Here is a 27,769-nt window from a genome sequence, read left to right as displayed (position 1 = left end):
TTATTATACACTTTAAGATAGCAAAAACCAGACAGTTAGCCCTAAATTTTTGAAATTATAACATTTGTGATTGATGGAATAGAATGTATCTTTTGTTTAGAAATACTGTTAGGATTATTTATTTTTTAAAATTAAAGTGAATCAAAGTTTAATTTGCTGCTAGAATTTTACAAAGTTTTATGACTCCTTTGAATGAGTAAGAAACACCCACTTAAGTGAGGGTCTTAAAATCACTAAGTTAGTCATGTTAAATTAGATAGCATTCATTCAGTTGTTCGATAAATGCCTACCTTTTGCAAATCCCATAGTAAAATAGTAATATAAATATAAATAAAAATCATTAAATATAAAGATGACATAATACCCTAAAACACATTGGGGGGTGAGGGGTGGGTGAAGAAGTCACAGCTACTAGCTAGCTTAAAGTAATTTTAAAGCACATGGTTGTAACCAGTAGAAATTTAATCTACTTGAAATTACTTGACCTAATTTTATATTAATAACTGAGTTGATGAGGTCCAAATAAACTGATTAGATAGTACAACCTTTGTGAAATAATCATATAGCACATGAACTTCTGAAATTGCCAAACAGATGAAAAATTTCAAAGGTGATTTACATCACCTAACAAAATACTTCTTTTCATCATAAAGTGATCTACCACAATTTTCTCTTATGCTTGCTCAATATGTGTAAAAAAAAAATCAATTGGTTTACTAGTTTTCCCTTCAACTACGCTTTTCAGTAACACATTCATCACAGAAAGCAGACTATAGTTCGTGACATTCTTTGGTTCTATATCACGTCTCTTATTCAGGTCTTACTTGTTTTGGAATTTCAAGCTCAGAGTTTTGTAGAAATGTCTGCAAGGTCAATATTTAAACTGGCCTCTGGCAACAACTATGTTCTTCGTTGAATTCCACAGTGTCAAAAAAAATCACAGCAATATAAAACAAGAGGCCCAAAGTGAGGGAAGTTTTTAAATAAGAGTCTTAATTCAGAGGTGCGCAAAAGATCAGCTGAAACTTTCATTTATCACGAAGAGTGACCACACATAAAGAAATGCTCCTGGTCTTAATTCAAGCATAATCTGAAATGGAACTTGATCATTGCATCTGGAAACCATATCTTATATAAAAACATGAAGGTAAAGGTTACAAGAAAGGTTCTATAGCAAAGAAAACATGGAAAGGAGAAAGGAAGAAAAGGTTAGGTTTTGCTGTTTGCCATTCTAACCTCAGAGGGTGGTAGGTAGCCTATACTGCCAGGCCCTCAAACAGCTTAATGCTGTCCAACAGAATTTTCTGTATTGAGGGAAATATCCTATATCTATATGGGCTGTCACCAAGTAAGTGCTATTAAGCATATGAAATGTGTACAGTACAAAAGAGCAACTGAATTAATTTTATTTAACTAGACGTAAGCAGTAGCAACATATGTAACTATTGGCTACAATATCAGACAACACAAGTCAAAATTCATAGGATAACCCTGAAGACAGAATAAGAGCTTTGGAGCAGATTTAGATTAGCATGGCTCAGAAATTTATCTACTGTGGTAAAAGACAAGGAGCTAATCTAATTTATTCCCTTTCTATTCGAAGGATAAAGAGAAACCTCCAGAATCATTTAGAACACCATTAAAACGTCTGTTCATATTTTCCAAGATTCAATAAAGGCTCAGATGAGAGTCAAAAGCAGACAATAGCTCAAGTTCCTCCTCTCCAGAGGCAGAATTTCCTGACTAACATGACGAACTGACTAACATAAGTACCCAGTTAACCACCTCTACCAGCTACACACACCTCACCACAAGTCCCACAGGCAGGCACCAGGGCACACACTCCCCCTTCCCTCCAACTTCCTTCTCCCTCCAGCTCAAATGTGTCCGTCCACATAGTCTTAATCTCTAACTTGATCTATAGCAAAACCCTGTCTTTGACCTGTCATTTCATCAGAATGAAGAGACACAAGGTCAAGTCTGGGCATTTTGTAACTGTTTTTTTTTTTTTTTTTTTTAAATAAGTTAAAGCATGTTTGATTGCCCAGCTTCTTGGGAGCACATGGTGCCCTGGGCAAATCATCTGCTGTATTGTAATCATGTTGAGGTACTTCCCACAGCATATCTGTTTGCTGTGTACTTGTTCCTTTGCTCAGTAAAGGGAGTTCAGGACTTCATTCAATGAAGCTGAATTGAGCCCAGTCTGAATTGAGGGCAAGTCAAGCATGAAGGAGGAAGTAGACTGAACTCCCTGAGTGTGGCTGTGAAATATTTTTCACAACTAAACTAAGAGGCCATGGTTTCCCACCTTGCAGGTGGGGAGGTTGGCAGAGAGAAGTGAGAAGAGTTGACTACACGTGAGTCAGCCAGTGTTCAAAGACAAAGAACTTGGCAACATTTGAATTTGTTAAGTTTGAACAGACATAGGGCCATGTTATCACAGACTAAGAAGTGGAGACTAACATTTGACATTTATATCTTCTCTATTATATTTTTCCCTCTGTCTTTAAAACAGGACTACAAAGACTTGAGACCTGAACTCAAAGCTGAGCTTGCAGAACAAATGTAATATGAGTACAGTGAGCCTGCAGTAGGCAGGGTTTGAAAACCCTCCACAATGCATTCTCAAAGCAAAAGGAGGCGAGACAGAGGTGAGAGCTGGAGAGATTTCTGGTGGTATTGATAAACAGCTGTAGGCAACAGGAACTGGAAGAAAGTTAAGTTCCAGATTGTGGATGAGAATTACTAAGAAAAGGTGAATTATATATTTGCCTTTGGTGTAGGGGAAGTGGATACAATAATGTCCATCCTTAAGTTTCTGTATAGACTTAGGGGATTTAAGAACTTCACAGGTTCTAGGTCAGTATATAATAGGAAGGTCAAAAATGTCCCCACGGTGATTGCTTGCTGCTGCCCTTTACCTTGGACAGTGTTTTATTTCATTTTGTAGATATGCTAAAAGGAAACTTTGAATTTCGATCATTTTTAGAAATAACAATTTCATACGCTGCCACTGAAAAAAAAAAAACAAAACCATGTTCACCATGAAAAAGCCCTAAACAGGTGGATGGTACGGAACATATACACTCTCTCTAGATGATTTACAGAAGGTCATAGGGAAGAAAGAGCAGATAAGATGGAAACATGGATAATCAAAGATGATTTGTAAAACGGCTCCTCATGGGTAGGAATTTGACTGCTGGTTCTTCAGAGGTGTTTCTTTCTTTTGCATTATTTCTTTTGAGTAGACTCTTTTGAATAGAGTTAATGGGATAATTTCAGCATTTCTAAGGATTTTAACACATACTGCTAAAGTGTTTTCCTACTAGGCCAGACCAACTTGTGGTCACCAGGAGGCTAGAAGTGAGGTGGATTCTTTTATGCCAGGGAAGTGGCCATTGCTGCTGTTTTCATTTACAGGTTTCTGTGATTCCAATTTTCTTCCTTGTCACAACAAACACTCTTTTGTGATGAATCTGTTTCTACTTTCCGTTCACCTCCCCCATTCCCATCATTTTTCCTCTTAGATTCTAAGACATTGTTAATAGAGGACTGGATTTATAAAAAATGCTGGATTGATTTATTTGTACTAAAAATCCCTCCCCAACAAGAATCATGGCTATCACCTTAATTTTTTTGCATTATACTGAGAAGCCCTTCTTTGGTGAGCATTCTTGGAATTCTCACAATTAGCTCAGAAAGGCTAATTGTGAAACATATGGAAATAGCACGTTCTTTACTGAAGAAGAGTTTAGAGAGGGCCACAAACTGCCAACTGCCGAAGGTAAATTGGGGGAATGTAAAGGACTTTTGTTGTTTTGTGTTTTTCAGAATTAAAAACAAAATCCCCAAATTTTCCTTTGCTGTAGGGCTAATGAAGGCATGGACTAACAGCCCACTACACAAATCAATGCTATTTCCTAGAATTAAAACTTATAACTTGTGACAAGAGAGTGCTCGTGAGAAAATAAAATGTGTGTGAATCACACACTCATACAGCACAAACTGTTGCAATATTTTTTGTTAGGTGAAGTGCAGGCATTTCCCATGGCTTTACCTAAATAGCTAGTTCATTATAAAAGTGAAATAAAAGCTTTTGTTTTGTTTTTACTCAGAATCCAGGTTGGCATTGATGAGTGACACAGAGATGACATTTATTTGGACAATGCCTAACTTAACTGGAGGTTTCACAATCCTTACAGGAAGAATGAAGGCCCTCGTGATAATGTTCAACTTTTAAGTTCACTGTTTAGTAAGAGTCCTGTTCTGTTCACATGTGCACACTTCCGACCATGGAACTCTATTTGAGAGGAAGACAAACTTAAGACCCAGCAGACACCCATGGTGTGCCAGATACACCAGTATACCACACAGTATTTCCATTAATCCTAACAGGAATGCCAGAGGCTATCTATTTGTAGAAAAAGCAAAAGAGGGGCACTCTTTGGTTGGTGAAATGGGTTAAAGCTCAGCACTATGAAGATATTGCAGCCATTGCAGCATGATCGCAGTCACTGCAACACGAGTTCCATCCCCAGCCCAGGAAGGGACCCACAAGGTGCAGCAGACCTCTCCTGACCTGCCTGCTGCTCCCCTCAGCATTACTTCAGTCGATCTATCTGTTCTGCTCCCCATTCTATCTTTGCTGATATCTCTGGCCTCCCTCCACCTCTGGCCTGTACCCCAGTTCTGTGTGCAAAAATAAATAATTAAAAAGAAAGAAAGAGAAAATACTGCACAGAACAGAACAGAGGCCTTAGTGGCTCCTGGATCTTCTACTCCACCACCCAGGACAAGACCAACATGAGGTCACCTCGTGAGAGCACTTTTTGTGCCCAACTGATGCCCAAGGAAACTGTGCCTGACATGGTGTCTTCAAGGCCTCTCATCTGCCAGTCACAGTTGTCACTGACAGGTTCTGGAATCCACCTGATTCTGCTTCTACTGTCTAGACTTTGCCCTTTAGTGGAGGGAATGAAGCAGAGGGCTAAATGCTTCTCTTTCATGGAGTTGTGATGTACAACACAACGATCTTGAGAGTAAAAGAGATGGACCAATCTGCTGCAAAAAGAGCTACCCTGTCTTCAGTATCCTCAACTGGGGCTTCCCCTTCTGCTGATGGACAGTATCCTCTGCATAAACAGCATGACCCATGGCAACCTAACCTGTTTCTCTTACAGCTCCAAGAGTTAAAAAATAATTCAAGTGAACTGCATTCACTAACTGTCTTTTTTAGCTCTAACACTAAACCAGGGAGGAGAGGGAAACAGGATCAAAACGGAGGTAGGAAGCACACACGGGACTATGTGATGGCACACGGGTGAAGTGGTGGTGGGAAGACTATGGGGATTACAACTGAGATGAGAAAATGTAAAAAATGAAGAAAGATGTGAAAAATATATATAAAATTAAAAATAATAAAGCGTATTTCTTCTTATAAGTAAAAAAATATAAATAAAACTAAACCATTTGTTAGGATAGTGGGTTGAAGATGCATCAACAATGAATCTTGTTGATTGGGCTCCCACCCTTACCTCAATATAACTGAGAAGATAATTAAAAGACATTCTTTTCTAATGGAGGCAGGATGGCATGGGGGAAACTGAACAAAATGAGGTCACATTAATCATATTGTGAAGACAGAGCCCTGCACTTATTAACAAGACTTTGCTCAAGATCCTGAGTTCTTGGTGCACTTTTTCATTTGGAAAAGGGGGATATTGATTCCTAGCTAGAGGAGCTGCTATAAGGCCTGGGATTTGACACATGATTAATGCACACTCAAAGAGTATGATTTGAGGCTAAGGCAATCCAGTTGCAAATTGATACTACTCAGAATATTTTTGATATGATTATACAAAAAAGGAGGTCATAACATAAGTTAGCATGGAAATTCTGATTTTTCAGAGTGTTTCCTTTCCATATGGATCTTGTCAGGCGACAGAAATTGCATAGCTTGTGTCAAGAGTGTTAACAAAGGAGTGCTATCTGTTTTTCTAGAAATGGCAGAGGTTTTACTAGTGAAGTCCCACCCCATTACCTTTACTTCTTACAGAGTTTTATTCTATCCTCCAAACCAAAACCAAAATAAGTTGCTGAAAATATATTGACCTCTTAAGCTGGATGTGTATTTGTTCTGTTTTTCTTTTCTCATCAGAGACAGCTGCCTAAGAACCCAAAATGTATCTGGATATTCCCAAAGACAAACAAAGCATGTATTCAAGTGACTGTTACAGCTCCATAATGTTTTCTTTAACATTTTAAAGAAACAAAAAACAGCAATTTTTAATAGCTGTCAATGTGACATTTCACCAGCCACTGTGGCAGTGTGGACCAGTGCAAACAGCCAGGCATCCAGGTGGTAGGAAATCTGGATGTCAGCTCTTCCACTAACCAGGTGTATATCCCCATTTTCCCTAGTTAAGCTTCCCAGAGAAACTGGAGGATATTTTATATTCCAGAATCTTTTTGTTTTTAAGATTTATTGATACATATTAAGATTGATACATATTAAGAATCCCCTGGGGACAGGGGATAAGAGGAGTCACCAGAGACAGAGTGGGGATCAGAATAGCTGATCCACTGAAATACAAATGCTGAGGGGAGCAGTGGGTGAGATAGGAGATGTCTGCTGCGCCATGTGGGTCACCTCCTTGGCCAGGGATCAAACTTTCACTGTAGTGGCCACCAAATGCTTAATAGTGCTGAGACTCAGCCCCTTGCACCACCAGGAAGACCTCCCCCCCAACAAAAGTTTTTCAAAAGGAAACCATAAATATTATTTAAGAAGACATTTATAAAATATACAAATAACAGATATTATTCCTGTGGTAACCAGGTTGTTCATAAAAAGAATCAACATGAAACCTTCTACCACTGAATTCAAATATTCCATATGAAAGGAACTTTCTGCTAATTTGACAATAACTAGACCTTGGAAGCAGATAATCTGGGCATCACTTGCACCTTCTAGAAGTGACTCACAATGTTTGACTGAGACACTATCGGGGCATTTTCTTGATTCTGGAGCAAAAGTTAGGCTCTCCAATTTATCTGGATGAAATGATTTCCTGACCACACTTCAAATATCTCTGTCAAGCAGAAACATAACCTCTTTCATATACAGCTAGAGAATAATCTAAAGTGCATACTTCCATTTTTTATTCTAAGTGACAGACATTCTAAGCAAGCCTTGGTAACTTATTTGAAGTAAGAATGGAATATTTGTGAATGCATAACTTTGTATGTGGAAAAGTAAAATTAAAAGGAAATTCAGTTTTTTTTCCCCCACCCCAAACTCTGCTCAATTCCAAGGTGTCCAGTTGATCTGGAGACTTTGAACACCAATTGACTCAGCATGGGGAGTGTCCTATGAGTTAGAACTGTAAGCACTTCAAACTTCAGCTTGAAACCCACAACCTTTGCCTCCGAGGACATTTCTGACTTGAAACTCATTGACATTTATTTTTATTGGTGATTAAATATTTATTTATATATGGCTACTAAAATTTTTTTAAGTTGTTAGATATAGATTTTAGACTATACCACATGTATCTAAAAATAACATTCCTTTCATAAGCAAAATAATTATTCAAAGATGAGAATGACAAGTATAGGCAGCCTTATTTTCAAAATGAAGGTATCTTTGAAGGAAAAGATCAAAGAAATTCAATAGCTGGCTTTTCTACGGGAGACACATGTCAAGCCTGTTGTATTTAAAAGCCCAGTGTTTGAAACGAGGCAGCACAACCTCAAGAGCTATCTGGCATAACCTCTACCAGGATGGGACTGCTCTTTGGTGTAACTAACAACTTGGGAATTTAGGGCAACCAGGTGGTGAAGTTATGAAGCTTTTTCTCAGGCTCAGTTTCCTCATCAGTAAAACAGTGGCAGTTACCTCCTACGGTGATTGTTTCAGTTACAATAAACAACCTGGTAGAGCACTTAGCAAATACATTCTTAGAATCAGGCTTCTCTCCTTTCACCCTTTCAGGTGATAACATTTTCATCTCACCCTTTATGGTACCCAGTTACTCTAAGGAGCTGGCAGACACAGGAACTGATGTTCCCTTCATATAGTTGTGTTTTGTTTTTTAAGATTTTTATTTATTTGTGCATACAAAAGTGGGGTACAGGCCAGAGGCTCAGGGGAAGCAAGAGGCTTCACCAGAGATAGAGTGGGGAGCAGAACAGGCAGATCGACGAAGTACACTGCTGAGGGGAGCAGCGGGCGGGTCAGGAGAGGTCTGCCGTGCCATGTGGTCACCTCCAGGGCAGGCATGATCGAACTCATGTGGAAGTGGTTTAAGCTTCTCAGTGCTGTGCTTTAACCCACTGTGCCACCAAGGAGGGCCCATATAGTAATGTTTTTAATTCCCCACAATTTTATTAAGTGATGCCTTAAGTTTACAAAGGAATACTATACAGCAATGAAAACAACATGGAGCCATGAGGATAATGTCATAGACATAATATTGAGTGAAAGAAACTAGATACAAAAGAGCACACAGTATGTGGCTCCACTGAGAAGTTAAGGAACTTAATCATCAAAAAACTAATCTAAGGTGACAGAAGTCAAACAAATGGTTACCTGACAGGTGATAGGAATAGGAGTGTGGGTGTGACAAATAGAAGAAGCACTGGAAATTGGGACACAAAAAAATGTACTTTGATCTGAGTGTGGTTATAAATGCTCCTAGATATGTAAAAGTTCATCAATCTGTGTACTTAAGAGGTACATTTTACTGGCTTTATGTTATTTCTCATTAATGACTTTTTTCAAAAGATTTATTTGACCTAATCTTATTATATGAAAGTTTTACTCCTAATCTTATTATATGAAATCTTAGTACATGTAGTTTTCTTGTCTGTTTTATAAATTTACATGAGTGATAAATGTATTAATTGGCATCTCATAACTGTAGGAATAAAGAATCAATTGCATAGGAAAAATTTCTACTAGTAATTAGATAAATAATTGATTTTATCCACGTAAAATAAGAAAATTTGCTTTGAGATGAAAAGCTTTATGAAATGACTACAATCCTTGCTATCATTTTAACCAGAGGCTACTGAGCACATTCTTCTTGGAAACCAAAGTCAGAAACTTACATGTGATAGAGTTAAAAATTTCAGGCCCTCCCTTGTGGCGCAGCGGGTTAAAGCACAGCACTAAGAAGCTGAAACCACTTCCCCATGAGTTCGATTCCCGCCTGCCCCGGAGGTGATCCACATGGTGTGGCAGACCCCTCCTGACCTGCCCGCTGCTCCCCTCAGCAGTGTACTTCGTCGATCTGCCTGTTCTGCTCCCCACTCTGTCCCTGGTGAGTCCTTTCACTGCCCCTGCGCCTCTGGCCTATACCCCAGTTTTGTATGCATAAATAAATAAACCTTTTAAAAAAAAATTCGGGGGCACTGTTTCTATACAGGATGATAGTAGTTTTTGTTCCTTCCCTGTTATTTTTTTAAAATTTTTTAAAAAGATTTATTTATTTATGCATACAGAACTGGGGTACAGGCCAGAGATGCAGAGGGTGACAGAATTCACCAGGGACAGAGTGGGGAGCCGAACAGGCAGATCGACAAAGTATACTGTTGAGGGGAGCAGCGGGCGGGTCAGGAGAGGTCTGCCGTGCCATGTGGATCTCCTCTGGGGCAGGCAGGGATCGAACTCATGTGGAAGTGGCTTAAGCTTCTTAGTGCAGTGCTTTAACCTGCTGTGCCACCAGGGAGGGCCTATCTGGGTCTATTATTAACTACTACATGCTTGCCTCTATCCACTCCAGTTCTCATTTTCTTTCATTATCTACTTAAGCATTTGGTACATAATTACTGAATGTCTGGGGTATGCCTACCATTGGAGATAGAGATAGTACCTCAATCTTACAATAGGTATGCTATAGAAACAACACAAATACTCAAAAAGATGATTGGATCAAGAAGATGTGGTATATATACCCAATGGAATATTACTCAGCAAACAAAAACAAACCCATGCCATTTACAGAAACATGGATGGAACTGGAAGAGATTATACTCGGTGAGATTAAGCCAGAAAGAAAAAATATATATCAGATAGTCTCACTGGTAAGAGGAATATAGGGGGATACAAATAAGGGATCAGGAAAAAGGAAAGTAATTATAATAAAGTAAAAACCCAAAATCAATAGGCAATTACAACCAGAGGCACTCTGCAGGGAGTGAGGGGGGAGTAGGATAAAAATAGGGGTGGGAAGATCACAAGGGTCTATGGTGATGGTGCATGAATGAATTGGCAGTGGGAATTTCACCAAAGATGACAAAGCATACATTGTATAAAAATGAGGAATGATGTAAAAAATACGGAAAGCAAATAAAAGAAAAAAAGAAAGTGTTAAATGAATGAATGCATGAATGCCCACTAGCCAACAGAAAAAAAATGTTATTAATTGTGGACTGAGAAACCAGAAATGTTACTGAAAGCTGTCTAAACCAAGAATCAACAAACAATGAGAGAGACCTTGATGAACTTAATGACATTGACTTTGAGTGCAATGATCACTGTTTTTTGCCTCACTTATGACTCTGAGTTACTAACCAAGTGAAGGATTTTTAGTCATTGCTCAACTAACCTCTACATAATATTTAGTTTTTATTTCATCCAAACAAAACAACCAGCCAAAAATAGTGATGATAATTCCTCCAACTTCCCTGAGCAGATTGGACTCCAAATTCCCACCAACTTGTCTTTTCTGGCAGTCACCAGAATCACCTTAAACATTACTGTTACCCACCCATGCCTTAGTGTGAAATATCTAAGCAAGTCAAATCAGACCTCATCCTGGGCACCACTGCCTAAATGCCCTCCTTGCTTGTAGCCTATTATTATCTCCAGAGAATTTACCTCATGACATATTACAAATGGACAGCTTATAGTTGAAAGGATAGAAGGAACAGATGACAACTGTCATCTGTTTGCTTTTGTAAAGAGAATTTTCTCGATGATAGGACTTTACTCCAACCTGCTATAGAAGCATTATTACCATATCTCATATAAAAACTCAAAGTTTAAAATACCAGAGGTATGGACTACATTTGACAGGGCTTAATTTAATGTCTGACTTGATTTTTTAGTAATTATCATATATTACTGTAAAACTCCTAAAAAGAACCTATGGTGACCTCAGAGTCTAAGGTAAATATAGGAAATACACCAAATAAAGATTGTCCTCTATGAAATAAAGAAAAACAAGAAACGATAAGTATCTGGAAATGGTTTACTTTTACACTCCTCCCCACCACAAAGTCTTTGTTCTTCTGATAAAATTTCAAACTTAAAACGAGAGCAATCTGCTTTAGAGATAGTGGGGTTAATTACATGAGCTCCTCACTGGATGGGGTCTATATTTTGGATTTATGTAATATCACAAAAGGTCAAAAGCTGGACAGACACTTAGGCAATCCAGGTACATCTATGGGAACTACAAATCAAAAGCAAGTGTTCTTACCTCTGTTTTGAAAAATCAAGAGACAATTTTTAAAAAGTCCACCCACTAATCAAAAGTTAGGGTACTGAAATGCATTCCTGCTAATGTCGATTTTTCAGATATGCTCACAGTTGTTAGCTTTAGTCTCGTTCGCACACAAAGTCACAAAAGCTGCTCCTGTGAAAGAAGTTGCCTTGAATTTTGAAAGGACCATTGCTTCTAGCCATTTTTCAAAGACTGGGAAACTGTCAGCTTCTTACTGACCTGACACTGGGTGAAAATAGACCAAATCACATTCTTTTCATATCAGTGTACTCTTAATCAAACTTCAGTATGCTTCCTATTTATTATCTCCTACCATAAGGCAAGCCGCCTGAAGATTCCATGTCCACTATATTACTTACATTAGATAGCAATTCCTTTCCATCCCAAAAGGACCATCCCAGAAATCTTTAAGTTATTTTCCCCCTTGATTTTCCTATTTAACTCGTTGGGTTTTAGTCGTAATAACACGGCTTCAGGATATCATTATCACAATTGAGCAAATGTAAACACTTGATTAAGGCTCTAGCTTTATTATATTATACTCATATTTTCTTAAAAACTAAGATAAAAATAGACTAGATTAGAGAAATTTAATATTCCCAAGATGTATTAGTCATTAGTTTCTCCAAAACAATCTGTGACAAGCATAGAAAGTCATTTTTAACTGCTGTATTCTAAAACCCCAGATTTGAAGATAAGAAGCTGACCTTTAATCACTATTTTGTCGAAATTTAACGGGGGAGGGTGAGGGAGAGGTTGGTTTAGAAAGAAAATTTAAAAGTATTTTCATGAAACCAGAGCCACCATTTAGCAGAAGCTTTTAAAGGAATGAGTCACGGGGCATGCTGTGCAAATCGCAAGGTTACACGTTGCCTCCTAGAAACACCTGGCTCGAATTCTTTGCTCAAGCAAAGGCTACGGTAACCTGATTCAGCCCGCTGCGAAAGCTCCAGCACAGGAGATTTTTACCTTACACTCCATGACACGCACGTCCCTTTAGCAAAACCGAAAACAACCTTTGACCGCTGCTGGAGATTACCATTATCCGGGTACTGGGAGCCAAGCATAATCCTCAAGGAAATCACTTTTGCCCCTTCTTCCCTTCCCGGCATACCTGCTCCTTTGGCGGAAAGCAGCCCAAATCACATTTATAATCTGAAATTTTAAATCTCTCTAAGTACTGAAGTAGGAAACAAGTACCTGCCAGACACCTGGAGCTCTCTTCTCTGCTGTTCTCTCCTCCCACACTCTGGCAACGGAATGCCCTTCAAAACCATGGCTCAGTGCTTTTGGTAAATGTTTTACGAGACACTAAACAGCCTTATGTCCCACCCTCAGAGCAAACACCATTGAGAGAACACAATATAATGGTCAAAAAGATACCGTGTGATGTACAATAATGTAAATGAACAGGCAGGCTCTGTTTCCACACTTCCCCTTAAGGGGGGTGGGGGGGGGGAGTCCCAAACCAATGAGGGACTGAGGGACGGGGGTGACTTTCTGCAAGCAGGAAGAGCTTGAAGAAATAAACGTTGATTCTAGAAGCGTTAGAGTTGTGTGTGTGTTTAACGCAGCATTATGCTAAGTTCATTGTTCCAATCCTCAAGCAAGTCCTGGCTTGCTAAACTGAGAGTGTCTAGTGCAAGAATTAATAAATTGGAGCATTCACTAGTAAATCTGTGAAAACAGCAGCAACGATCCACTTACCATACATTTCTATTTAGCAGAGAAAATGCAGCTGAAGTAAAAAGCAAAACAACAACCAATAAACCCTGCTCATAACCAGCTTCCACAACAAAATGTCCTCTCTCTCTTCAGTATCCCTCAAGTCACTCACAGTTAAAAACCAACTCTGCTCCAAACCAGAAGTTTTACATTCCATTCAAGTTAACAATTACAAACTGGAGGATAACAGAAACTTGCTGGCACCAAATTATTAGCATATCCAGAATGTCAGGTGCCTCTCGGTACCACCAGGGTTAACAAGAAGTGCCCAGGGAGCCTCTGCGGGGTTTTACAGAAACTACATAGGACAGCTAGCTGGAGCCCATCTGGCCAGCAAGAACCTATCTGCTCTCGGAGCGCTGAGTGGGTCAGTCTGAGGAAGCAGAATTACTTAGTGGTGTGAGCACACTCACAAAAAAGAGGCCAAGGCCGGCTGGATGAATTGACTTTGGCCTTGGAATCAATCAAAAAAAACCATTCTCTTTCCCTGCCCCCTACTCCAGTTCCCAAGAATACTCAAAATTCTTAATTTCATACCTTTGAGATGTCCGGTGGATAGAAGAAAACTGAACATGGAATTGAGATAATAGCCTTTCTACACAAGTGGCTTGAATAAGCCACTTAACCTCTCTTTCTCTTTTTCACATCCACCACTGTTTTTTAAGAAGCCTAGAAACAGGCAAGAAATCCCACAGAACTGATAGCTCTCCCAAATCAGCCTAGAAAATGGAACAGGGCTGTTCTGTACCTTTTTAACCCATCTTAAGGGTTCTGGCAAATTTCCCCCGCCCCCACCTTGTGTATATAGTTTCCACCTTATTTCCAGTTTCCTCCTATCACAGAGGCCTCAGGTCAGGGCTGTTCTAAGGGTAATTGACTTAACTTCTCTTCAGTCCACTGACTAATCTGATTTGGGTGGGTAGCTGAATTGACCAGTTATCTGCTTCTCCAGGGTGTGGTGGGAGGGCCTCCAGCCCCAGCAGCTTTCTCATTTTTGGTGTTGACAACATTTCTTTTCATGAATTTACCTACCCTCTGACACAACTGACTACTGCCTTGGTTTCCTTTCCCTTTTTTTTTTTTTCTCATTTTCTTTTCCCTCCATCCCATTTTCCTCCTTTCATTTCTGCTTCTCTTCCCTGAGAGATGGTGGAGTATAATGAAAATACTTATTCCTGTCATCCTATTTCTACTGATATTTTATGTGACATAGCAAGGCTGCTATTCTAACATCCTGATTCTATATCCAGGCAAGAAACAGAGATTGAGTGAGTTTACGAACTGGTTACTGGCTGGCGGCTAGAGGATCAGTGCTGAAGCTTGGCTTTCCTGACAGACCAGGATTTTCCTGCTGTCCTGGTGACCAATTCTCAGCCTTAACAATCCTCTTTTCAGTGCTTCAGTCCCAACTGGCCCAATCGCTTCCTCCTGCAATAGTGCCAAATTTTCCTCTTAAATCACTTTTCTTTTCATTGCTTTCCTTCCTTCCATCTGGCCTGGTTAACCTTTTATTCTATTTATAGGGTGTATCTCATTTAACCTTGTCACCTACCTACTGGCTACTGTTGTCCCTGTGTCCTTTTCTGTGTCAAAAATTGATCTACTGTCAGTTGCTTTAAAATTCCCTGTGTTATGTACAGCACTTGGTGTGTCTTCAAACATTATATTTCATACAGCTGAAAGACTAAAAGTCAGTGCCCCTAAGAAATTACTGTGTATACCATGCAATGTTTGTTTTTTTTTTTAAATAGCGTTTGCTTGTTTCCTGACATAACCCTAAGTCAAGTCCTTTGCCTTTTGTCCTTGGTAGAGTGTCCAGAGGCAGAGTGGGGAGCAGAACAGGCAGATGAACTGAAACACACTGCTAAGGGGAGCAGTGGGAGGGTCAGGAGAGGTCTGCCATGCCTTGTGGGTCACCCACTAGCTGGGGATCCAAACTCAGTGCTGCAGTGGCTGTGATAGCTTCATAGTGCTGTGCTTTAACTCATTGAGCTACCAGGGAGGGCCCAACTCTGGAAAGTTTAACAGCAGAGTTCTGGAAATGTAGATCATCAAACCCTTGCAGATACTGCTCCCTCACTTCTATCACCCTAGGCTGATTCCAGAGCCCCTGGGGCACACTTCTAGCTTAGATATCTTTGAATCTAGCATATATTTGGTCTGTGGGAGGGTTCTAGACTCTGAAAGATTTGAAATTCCACGGGGCAGTAGGGGGCAGAAGGGGAAGCAGCAGGAGGTAAAGATTTTATTTGGAGTTGCTGAGTCTCCCAGAATCCACCAAAGGCCTTGGTATTCCCCTGAATCATTGAGCCCCCTTATTCTCTGGAGAGGGCTTCGGAGGGCCACATGAATTTGCCCTCCACATCTGCTCATCATCCAGTTTAAACTAAATCAGATTCTGAGCTAGGTGCCAACAGTCCTTGGTATTTTAAAATTGCTCAAGGAAAGAGACCCAGAACAAGTAGGAGGCACACAGGATGAATCAATCTACCACCCAACACCGTGTGTCCACAGGAACATTTTCGCTAGACTAGACGTTCTCAGTCAGAGTGAGGTTTCCCCAGGGAACCTGAGACTCTCCTGAAAGTCTGCCAGGCTATTGCTACTTTCAAAATAACTATAATATTTTTGCCTCTTTCACTGTATTAACATTTTCATAATGATGAAAAGCTGGGCAAAACTACTGGTATTGTTAACAGGTACAGGTTTCACGGACTCCGCCCCCACTCCATGCTGGAACTCCAAATCCCATCAGTACCAAGAAGAAGCACGCAGGGACGTGAAGGCGGAGCTGAGCAGCCAGGTTGGGATAAAACCGGACATGTGGGCTCTTGGGGTCTCTTGGCCTGGTGGTTCGCAGCTGATCGTTTTGGCGCTCAATTGGTTTTCAGCGTGCCGGTGGAGTCCACGTCAGCAGAACTGGTAGGACATCCTAGTTAACCTGTGTTTCTCTCCCTCTTTCCCTGGGTTATCCCTTTACCTTTCTCCTTATAAATAAATCCATTATTTAACCTTTTGAAGTGTGTCCATAATACGATTGAATTGTAAGCGCACGGGTGAAGACCCACAGACAGGCAACCCAATTCACATTGGGGTGCCCTGTAACAGTATGTCAGCACAAAATAAGCTAGTGCCACCAAATGTCCTAGTAATCAGAGCATTTTCCACCAGCAGGTAAATTTTTTTCCTTTAAGAGTCAGTTTTTGGGCTCTTCCTGGTGGCGCAGCAGGTTAAAGCACAGCACTAGGAAGCTAAAGTCACTTCAGCATGAGTTTGATTCCCGCCTGCCCCAGAGGTAATCCACAGGGCGCAGCAGACCTCTCCTGACCTACCCGCTGCTCCCCTCAGCAGTGTACTTAATTGATCTGCCTGTTCTGCTCCCCACTCTGTCTCTGGTGAATCCTCTCACTGCCCCTGCACCTCTGGCCTGTACCTCAGTTCTGATTGCATAAATACATCTTAAAAAAAGTCAGTTTTCCTGAAAATTGTACTTGATAAAGTAGGAAAATATTAATTTTATATCTCAAAGTGTGTGTATATATATGTAATTAATATTCTGTGGGATGAAATGGGAAGGATGCATTACACACTGTTGACACATACTTCATTATGACAATATACTGAAGGAGAAACGCTTGTGTAACTGCGTGACAGAGAGAATTACTACTCTGTCATGGAACACCAATTTCACTGCAATGAATGATTAAGAGAAAAACTAATGCTTTCTCACTTGGATAGTTGACAGACATTTTTCTAGAGAATGAATGAAGTGTGGCTCTCATTTCAAGAAACACAATTGATAATATTGTTTCCAACAATAAAATTCAAACTTCCAAGGAAAGTTAATTTTGTTAACCCACTTGATTACCAGTTTACTACAAAAGATATGAATGGTTACAAATCAGTAGCTAGATGAAAATATACTGAGGGTGAGGCCCTGAAAAAAGAACTTTGGACTTCATGCAAGTCAGGGTCCAGTCCAACACAGTAGCACATGAAATTTCTGGTTACCAACCTGGAAACTGTCAGTACCCTCCTTTTGGGGTCTATGGAGGTTTGATTACATAGGAATGAATAACTCCATCATTAGCCACTGACATCATTAGCCACCCTCCAGTTCCGCTCTCCTCCCTAGAAATTGGGCAAAGGGATTGAAAGCTCCAACTCTCTTCATGTTTGCTGCTCCTAGCAATCAGCCCCCCTCAAAGGTTAATATGTTGATGAACTTGTACTAGTCATCATGAGCTTGACAGCTTGCCAGTAATTAAAAGCTTTCTTGATGAGAATAGTTGTAATATTAACAAGTGTGATTTTTAAATACTGTATAATGAAATGTGCTAATATTTGGATGATCTTTGTTTGCAACACAGTAAACCATATTTTCCAAATGACCAATTCATGATGTTATAGAATCGTGCATGAGTAAAAGATCCATATCAAGAACAAGATAAACCAGTGGGCGTCTAATGTAACAGAGCATAAAAAATTCATCGAGGGCCCTCCCTGGTGGCACAGTGGGTTAAAGCACAGCACTAAAGCTAAAGCCACTTCAGCATGAGTTCAATCCTCGCTCTGAACTGACCCATATTGTGTGGCAGACATCTCCTGACCCGCCCGCTGCTCCCCTCAGCAGTGTACTTCGTTAGTCGGCCTGTTCTTCTCCCCTCTCTCTGGGCAATATTCTCACCACCCCTGCACCTGTACTTATACCCCCAGCTCTGTATGCATAAATAAGTAAATCTTTAAAAAAAATTCATTGATGAGGTTTCAGGTACAACATTACAACTAATTCTTAACAAACTATGTTATATCAAAATATATGAAACAAAAGAGAATGTTTATAAATATCTGAAAAGGTTATGAAAATATTACCTTCCATTCCAAATACATATTTTTGCGAGGCTGAGTGTTCTTTATGTACTTTGATGAAAATAATGTATCCCAACAGATTGAAGGCAGAGACATGAATAAGAATACAACTAATGTCTATCTATCAAAGCAGTCATTAAGAGGTTTAAAAAATTTTTTTTGCAAAATGTAAATAGTACACTTTTGTCACATTTTTTGAGAAAATAAAACTTTTTTTCATATGAATGTTATTTATGTTGACATAACTATGTGATATTTGAAACATAGTTATACTAAAAAGAATTACTTATTGCTTACCTGAAGTTTATGCCTAGTTGAGCACACTTTATTTTATTTGCTTAATAAGAAATGCCGAATCCCAAAAGATTGAGCAACATACCCTCACTAGACTGTGCCTACCCATGTATGCACTGAAACCCTAATGCCAACATTTATTAAGCACTCGCTGTATATCAGATGGATTGCTAGCTCTTACCTCTTCAGTCATTTCCCAACTTCTCTATGGCATGTAGAGATATAATGCTTACTTTACAAAAGAGGACACAGAAACCCAATGTGGTCAAGTCAAGTGAATTACTGGTAGGAGGTAGGACTGAAACCTACCTACTCAGACACCAAAATTGCAGCTTGTGACTATTACACTCAAATCAAGGGGAGTCCCACAGATAATGGACTCTATTTGAATACTTGCATTTCAGATTTTAGTAAATCAATTTCTATTGCTTATTATCCTCTATCTCATACCTTTCTCTGCTATTAGGACAACAGTGAGATCAAAGCTGTATCAGGAAATTCAAGAATCAGCCAACATCTGGAATTGGGGCTGACTCTCCTCAGCCTGCTTCCTGGGCAGTATAACAGCATTGTCCAGAGGTGCGTATTCTAGAATGGAGCAAGGGTGCACAGGCCCTGCTCATTGTATCAACTGGATGTCAGTGGGAGCTTGGTACTGAGCCAGAATCATCCTTAAAATTGGGAGTTTCTCCAAATAATTCCCTACTAACCGAAGCAAAGGCAGCCGTCATTGGAAGAAAGCCCATGATCATGACCAAGACAACCAGATACAGTTGAGCTCAAACTCGACAGTAAATGAGCTAGAGAAAGAAAACTTTTTCATGATCCAGCATGGGGGGACGGTGTACACACCACGACCCCTCATGACCTGCCAATACAAAGATAACTTGCTTGCAGTGAACTAGGGACCCATGTCCCATCAATTGTGGGCAATCTTTATCACATAATGTAGAAAGTGATCAACTGGCAAGTAGAGAGATGCTAATCTGGTTTATCAAATGAGAATAATTTCTTTCTTTATTTCATGATTTTTTTAAAGACTTATTTTATTTGCTTACGTATGCATATAAGAAATGGGGTGTAGGCCAGAGTTTGGGGGTGGGGGCAATGGGCAGTATTCACCAGAGACAGAGTGGGAAGAGAAACAAAAGGATCTTTGAGAGGGTAAGAATGCCCCATGGCGGGACTGAAGTACATTGCTGAGGGGAGCAGCGGGCCAGGCAAGAGAGGTCTGCTGTGCTTATTGGTTGGCTCTCTGGCCGGAGATGGAACTCATGTCACTCAGGTTGCAGAGGCTGGTGATTACTTGAGAGCACTGAAACTTACTGGGCTCCTCCTCCCCCCCCTCCCCTTCCACCATAGACATCCTGGGAAAGCTTTCTTTAACAAAGAGAAAATTTACTTTGCAACTTTTTTCGCTGCTTAAATTAGGATTTTCTAGTAGGTGCGAGGAACATGGGTTTACACTAAGGGCAACAGAACTTGGAAAAGTAGTTAGCCAAGTTGAGGATGGGGCAAGGGAGGGGAGGAGGGAAAGAACTGATCAGAAACTATGCCCAAATCAGAATGTGAGGTAATTGAGAAGAAATGCATGTTAAAAAGTTCTAAAACTTGGTGGAAAACTGGAGGAAAGCCAGGATAGAAAGGTCTGGGGGAACCCCAGGGCAGGAGACAGCTGGACTAAGGGAACAAAGGGAAAGAAAGAGTCATATTGCACTTTTAAAACTATCCGCTTAGTCGTTCACCTCAGGCCCACCTGGCAGTGCTGTCTTGAGTTCAGGCACTGACTCAGCCCTGCCGTGGGCCCTGCCAGCGCCCCCAGATCAACCCTCCACTGCCTACTCAGTCTAGATCCAGCCCTCAGCGCTGAAGGGAGTTGGAGGAAAGCAGGGAGAGGAGAGAAAAAGACCAAGCTCAGAAGCACAACTGGGCTCCCTCCTCAGATAAGCTTAGCACAGCAAGGAATCTTGCTGCTTCCCCCTTTCTGAGCCTTCAAAATGTGTTTTGTGAAAGCTGAATGTTAGGGAGGATATAGCCAGAAACTATGACTCATCACATTTCCTAAGTCAAGACCAGAAGGCACAGACTCTGGGTCCCAGGAAGCACTACCTCTGAGCACTGACCAAGGGCCCCACCTCCTTCAGCTCCAAAGGTGACAGAGACTGGTGTGAGTCTCACCAGCAGCCAGCCTCTCCAGGCTGCAGAGCTCCCAAAGTGAGGGGATGGGGGTGTGGGGTGCTTATGTGACTGTAGCAAAGCAATGTGGTTTGAAACTTGATAGGGTCTGTACTTAAAAGTTCATTAGCGCAGAGCAGCGAGTAAATGCTTTAGATTTGACAGGGCATACAAGTTTTGTTATATATTTTCAGATTTACTCTAAGACCCTTAATGCTGAAAAAAAAAAAAATTTCTTGGTTGCATATAAGACAGATAAAAATTGTGGGATGGGCTACCGTTTGCTGATCTCCACTAAGCACGGAGGCGTTAGCAACCCAGCCTGACCACTTAAATAAAGGGTCAAATGTTAGGTGCAGGCTGGCTACAGTGCCTTCTTGATGACAAAAGATCTAATACCAAATCCTCCATCAGGCCCACCCAAGTCTGACATTTTCTACTTGCAGATTGCCTCGCCTTTGCTATGATCTTCAAAGAATTTAGTGCAGATCTGAGAAGGCAGGGTATGGTCTCTAGAGAACAGCAGAGCAAAAGGACGGGAGAGCTCTGTGGTTCTGGGGCAGGGGGGCATTGATTGTGCTGGGTGTGGTGGGCAATAAGAGCAGAGGAGGAAGGGTGGGGTCGATCAAGGAGACCTTTGGATTTCAGGAGTTTGCACTTTTCACAAGAGCAATAGGAGCTCCTGAATGCTGAAGGATAATTCCAGGAGAACAACTTTTAGGAAGTTTTTAGTTTTAGGAAGGCGAATCTGATGGTAAGTCACCGATGGGTGGCAAACATATACAAACAGTAAGACCAAAGGCTACTCCAACAGTGGCTTCTGGTTTTCCTTTAGGAAAGTAGTACTTGTTTATAAAAGAAAATATGGAAACCCCAGAAAAGCAGATATACAATTCGACAGCAGACCTCTACCTAGCAATGCAACTACTGTTGGTCATGTGATATTGTTTCTTGCAGGTTGGATTGTTTTTCTTTCCACTGAGAAGGTGCCCGTGTAAGTGAAGAGGAAAAGCTACAGAAGAAATCATTCAGGGCCCTCCCTGGTGGTGCAACATGTTAAAGCGCAGCACTGTGAAGGTGGCCACAACCACCTCAGCACAATTTCGATCCCCGGCCAGGGAGGTGGCCCAGATGACATGGCGGACCTCTCCTGGCCCACCCATTGCTCCCTTCAGCAGTGTATTTCATTCAGTATGCCTGACTGTTCTGCAACTTACCCTGTGACAAATCCTCTCTCCCCCCAAGGCCTCTGGCCTGTACCCCAATTCTGCATGCATAATTTTTGGAGAAAAGAAAAATGAAATTTTTTCAGTGAGACAGCAGGATGAAGAAGCACCCTGAATCTGAGTTCAGGCCTAGCCTCCTCTCTCTCAACCTACTTACTGATGTCCAAACAATAACCTTTTCTTACGGGTGTCTGAGAATCAGATGCATTTGGAATTTTGTTGCTGGTCTTTAAGAGATCAAATTGGTTTTATTAAACAATTCATCAGTCACGTCACATCCTGTCTAGACACTAACCAAGTGAGACTTTGAAACCATGACTTAAAATGGAACTGAGATCTGTTGGATATTTTAAATGAATATTACATAGAAATAGCAGGGGTTTTCATGACATAGAAATGTTCAGGATGTGTACATAGTACCAAGATTAATCAGTCCACTGCAATGGGTGAGATTTTCGACTTTAAGTAACGATGCTGTGTGATCTGAGCTTTGTTGTAGGTAGGATGTGTTAGCAGGGTCCACATTGTAGCGATGCAAACAGGAGGTCCAAGCATTGGACCAAGCAGTGACAGCATTTGCCTGCCAGCCAAAGATGTTTAAGTACCAACCTGTCAAGTGTGCCAGCTTTTCCAGGCAGTAACCGTGTGACCTTGAGCAAATTATATATTCTCTTTTAAAATCTCAGCCTCTTTATTTATCAAACAGGGAATCCTAACACCTTCCATGTGGGATTATTGTAGAAATTAAATGAAGCCATAAAGGATCGTGAGTAAAAAGTTCTTTTGTGCCTGACAGATTTAAGAGTTCAATAAATATTGCCATTATTGTCATTATCGTCATCACAAGTAGGATTTTTTATTTTATGATTCTGAGAAGTACTTGGAGATTAACAAAATTCACTAAGCACTGATGTCTTCAGATTTGGAGCCCAGGTTTGGATTCTACCTCCTTTTATCCCAGCCTGACTTAATAACCACTTCACTCTTTGCTAAAGCAGTCCCTTATGTGTTGCTGACACTGTCTTAGTTTTGAAAGGGCCACACTTAGTTTGCAGGCATGGAATTTTTGTCATTCTTCATCTGGTTGTTCTGTTTCTGCTCTTGCATGGCTGCATAGCTGCCCATGAGTCTGGCCTAAGTGCAAGTCAGACATCCTATTTCCACCTGTCTTTGTTGCGGCAACACCTGGAGACAACCTGTTTGAACCAGTGTCTAGCCAGCAGTGAGGCCTTGACTTTGAAGCATGAAATGAGTCGAGACCTTGTTCTTGGAAACTTCAGGGCTGACATTTGCGTGTCGCTCACCCATGAAATTTGTCTAAAGGTTCCGTGCTGACATTAGCCACAGATTTCAGCTCCATGACCTTGGAGTAGTCTTGCTTTCCACAGAAACCAAGTCCTGATACAAAGAGTAATGCCACCACTGATCTGTCAATCTGCACAGAGACACAGGTTTTGTATCTGCCTGCAGCTTTCTTTTCCCTTGCCTACGGAGGGCACCCACCTCCTCCATTTGGGAACACAGTCCTCCTTTGGCAGACACACATGGGCCCGCCATATTGCTGTGTAGTCATCGCGCACAGACGATGTGCACAGTCTTAAAAATGGGTTACTTTGTTTGGCAAAGAGCAAGTCTTGGGGAGCAGGTTGCCAAACTAACCGTGGATTCTATGAAACTTTTGCTCATGTGAATGAAATACTTCTAAAAGGGGAAATCATCCAGCTTGGGATGAGCTATAAACTCCCTGCAAAAACCAGTTTTCCTTATGAAAACCAGTTTTTTCATGGGTTCAACTGAACCCCAAAACAGCTCAGTATCATCTCAGATATGGGGCTCCCACGTTATGAAGTCACTAGGTGACTGCATCCACACAGGCTAAGTGAGAGGTGAGCCCAGCTACCCTGACACCACACCTTGGAAGCTTCTTCAGCTCTATGTCATCATGGTAATCACACATTGATCATTAAAACTACAAAAGGGGGCCTCCCTGGTGGCGCAGCGGGTTAAAGCACAGCACTAAGAAGCTTAAGCCACTTCCGCATGAGTTCGATTCCCGCCTGCCCCAGAGGAGATCCACATGGCGCGGCAGACCTCTCCTGGCCTGTCCACTGCTCCCCTCAGCAGTGTACTTCGTCCATCTGCCTGTTCTGCTCCCCAATCTGTCTCTGGTGAATCCTCTCACCCTCCACATCTCTGGCCTGTGCCCCAGTTCTGTATGAATAAATAAATAAATCTTAAAAAAAAAAACTACAAAAGGATTTTCAGGGTTCCTTTTGCCTAAATTCTCAAAGCCAGCAAGTTCTATATCTGAATTAGCATGGATATTGGGCTGGATCAGATATCAGACAAAAGAAAAAGAGAGCCAGAGGTCCAGGGCAGAGGTTAGTAAATTTACTCCCAGGTAAATCTGGATGCAGATAAGAAATCCATTGAATTCTACTGCATTTTCAAACATGCTGTTAAATATTTGAGTTGTGATGCTTGCTTATTCTAGTTTGTTTGCGTTAGTGTTACTATTTCTTTTTAACTAAATACTTAAACTTTCATTCTTAAACTCTTCTGGGGCAAGATCATGACTACATCATCTTTGTATCGCTCATGTTTCTGCCCCAAATTTGTAGGTTTATCAATATGAACCAGATTGAATTATAGGTTCCTCCCGCCCTAGCATAGAAGGTATGTAGTACAAAATAAATAGTAAGAGGTAATATGTGATAAGAAGATATCTCTTCTGTTTTCAGTGACAACAGGTTAGAACCTGCCTTTGGGGATTGCCTTGAGCAGCTTGGGGCTATTTTGTGGCAGGTCCCTATGAGTAGTTGACTACACAAAAGAGAATCTATTCCAAGGCAGTCGCTTCACCTTTGTGTATATTTGCTTTTCAACAAGTTTCCTTTCTATGGCCCATGAGTTGTGCAAATGTGAGGAGCTTAAGCCTTACCTGAGTTATTATTTGAGTCGTATTCCAAAGGTATACCTTTTGGGAAATTTGAGACAATTTTTTTTTTAATAAGCCTGTGACTTGCCTAAGTGAGAGTTACAATTCAGATACATTGAGAGCCATTTTTACCATAGACAACAATATCTTAAACAACCCACTTTTCCTACTTTTCAAAAGCAACTTGTATTGTCAATTTGCAGATAAATAAAATCAACTTCTTAATTTATTAATTTACTTGGAATAGAAATCTAGACTGATCACAGTTGGAAAGAATCAGCACTCAAAATATTTTACTAGTTTATTAAGGTTTTCACCAGGAATCTGATGATTTTTAAACTTTGGTCGCTACCATCTGACTTCCACAGCTTGACAAAGGGGTTAAGACTTCCTGTGGCTTGAGAAAAATTGTTCAGGACATTAAGTTTGGAAGAGGATTGGCCAATGAAGTCACCAGAAGATCATACTAAAAGTTCAAATGTTCATGTTTTTATCATAGTCCTTCTGTGTCAGGGAAACACGCCAATCTTACCTTCAACTCAGGTAAAAATCTAGCTTCCTACTCCCCACCCCAAAATAAAAGATGATAAGCTTGTTAAAAAGATCTGCCTTTAAAAAAAAAAAAAAAGATCTGCCTATCTGCCTAGCTCTGGTCAGTTCCTACACTTGAAAGACCTATCAGAAGATAATAATATCAAATCAAATCTGCTTGTAACTCACATTCAGCAACCAGTTCAATGCAATTGGGGTTCTGTATATGTCTCTCTCCCTCCCCCCACCCCACACACACGCAAAGAGAGAGAATTAATGTGTACATGTGTGACGTGAATTTCTGAATCTTTGAATTTAGTTAAGTTTCAAAAATGCCTCAGTTCATTAGTGCTATAGATAGAAAGTGTCAACATAAGGCATTCGGTGCAACCTGAGAACCTCATAAGGGTTCAAAAGTGGAAGCAAAGTGAGGTAGCTGGCGTCTGTTCTTTTTCGACTTTTTTTTTAATCCAAGTCTTTGGGGGAATCATGTACTATGCCAATGCCCTCAAGGAAGCAAAGAGAGAAAAAGAGAGTGGACACATTTATTGGTTAAAACAACCTCTCTCTAGAAGCAGATCACCTAGCAGTGGAAGGAAGGTGAGAAAAATTAAAAACATGGATTTGGGGAGAATTCAAATGGCAGGGCTTGGGATCCACTCTAGGAAATAATGTTGATAGAAAAGGAAGAATATATGTCTGAACCAAAAAAATAAAATCAGTTAGAAAACAATCCCTAAAAGAGATTTCAAATATTCTTCCAGTAATTTGACAAAACCCTTATTTGACAACAGACAGCTGGCCATCAGAAACTACACTCCTTTACCTTTCTCCCTGTGAGGTTTATACTCATTCTTCATTGAGGACCTCAAAAGCTTCCTCATTTAGTACAGTAGCCTCTGCCACCTGCCTCCCGTCTCCATCAGCCTAGTAAACCATTCCTTCTTCTCAGGTCCCAGTTTAATTCTCAGAAACCCTTCTTGATGGTCATCTCTTGTATATATAATGTTAGTGCTTAGATGATGTTTGAGATCCTGATAGTTTTAAATTCCCTTAACTCCTCCCCCTTCTTCTTTAGTCTACTCATTCTTCTTTTTTTTAACCTGATGCTTTTTTAAAAAAGATGTATTTATTTATGCATATAGGAATTGGGGTACAGGTCAGAAGTTTGGAGTGGTGGTGAGAGAATTCACCAGAGACAGAGTGGGAGCAGAACAGATTGATGGAGTACACTGCTAGGGGAAAAGCAGGTGGGTCAGGAGAGGTCTGCGGAGCCATGTGGGTCACCTCCTGGGCTGGGATTCAAACTTGTGTTGCAGTGGCTATGGCAGCTTCATAGTGTTATGCTTTAACCCACTGCACCACCAGGGAGGGCCCCATTCTTATTTTTTAATGTTTGCCTTGAATATTAGGTCAGCTTCCTGGGGGCAGAAATTTAATCCTTTCTGCCTTAATCTCTTAATTCCCAGTCCCTAGCACAGGGCCTAACGGCCAGACAGTGCTCAGAAAATCTTTATTGATTTACCTGTATCCCAACAAATTCAGGATTAATGTACCCTTGACCAGGGACACCTACAATATAAAGAGTCTGAAAATCTTAAGGCCAATATAAACAAGAATCATGGAACTTGGAGAATCAGGGCCATCCATAGCATTAACCTATAAAGATGCATTTCCCAACACCTTTGACATGAATGTGGATTTAGACTCATTATAGATAAATGGATGCTAGCAAATAATTCTGGGAGCATGGCATGGAGAAATTTAGTTAAAAATGCCTACAATGCTGACTGTTGACTTTGGATAAGAGTGTCTTAACTCTGCCTAGGAGGCAACTCTGTGATCTCCCATGAGCTGTTCTGGACCAGCACTACAGGAACAACGCAGTACTTAAGGAGCTTAAGCAAAGTCACCCAAATATAGGTTGTCATTCCTTTCTTCTGCCCAGTTTACTGAGATATAATGACATACACTGTGTAATTTAAGGTGCCCAGCCTCAGATTGAGCGAGTCCTCTGGCGCCATTCAAACACCCAGGGCCTCTGACTGGGTCAATTAAGCAGACACCTAGAAGTCAAACCAACAATTTTTTAACCAATTGGTTTAAAAAAAAAAAAAAAGGATGTTACTGTGTAATTCTCGCCTACTTTTCTCCACCCTGGATAAATGTCAGTTTGAGCCACAGTGAAGGCGGAAGCGGAAGCCACTTTGACTTACCAAACCTCCTCAGGGAGCCCAGGAATGGCTGATCTCTGTGGGGTGACTGATGCAAGGTGTCCTTCCAATGCCTCGTTACTTCAACTCTGAAATGGAAAATATAAAACTATTCATCGAGAGACAGCAAATGGGGAGTTTGCACTTAGGAAGCACTAAGTGGAATGGGGAGCAGGGGAGAAGCGTTATCATCACACACCTGTGTGTGCACGAGCCCAAGTGACTGTACAGCTACACGATGGAATGGTGGGGAAGTTCCCACCACACACATACGGGGGAAAATAGGAC

The 27,769-nt window shown here is 40.8% G+C and overlaps 1 protein-coding gene across 1 annotated transcript in view; it reads right to left on the bottom strand.

The window, feature by feature from the left end:
- Positions 1–27,566, bottom strand: part of RBM47 (RNA binding motif protein 47) — a 78,816-nt gene extending 51,250 nt beyond the window's left edge. The window contains exon 1 of the mRNA XM_004681332.2: positions 27,485–27,566. The gene's annotated coding sequence lies outside the window, so the exon portion shown is untranslated. The remainder of the gene's footprint in view (positions 1–27,484) is intronic.
- Between the last annotated feature and the right edge of the window lie 203 nt (positions 27,567–27,769).

This window comes from Condylura cristata, unplaced genomic scaffold, assembly GCF_000260355.1.
Source record: "Condylura cristata isolate star-nosed mole 26May11 unplaced genomic scaffold, ConCri1.0 scaffold00012, whole genome shotgun sequence".
NCBI lineage: Eukaryota > Metazoa > Chordata > Mammalia > Eulipotyphla > Talpidae > Condylura > Condylura cristata.
Note: the sequence above shows the minus strand (reverse complement) of the source record. Positions and strands in the feature narration are given on the sequence as shown.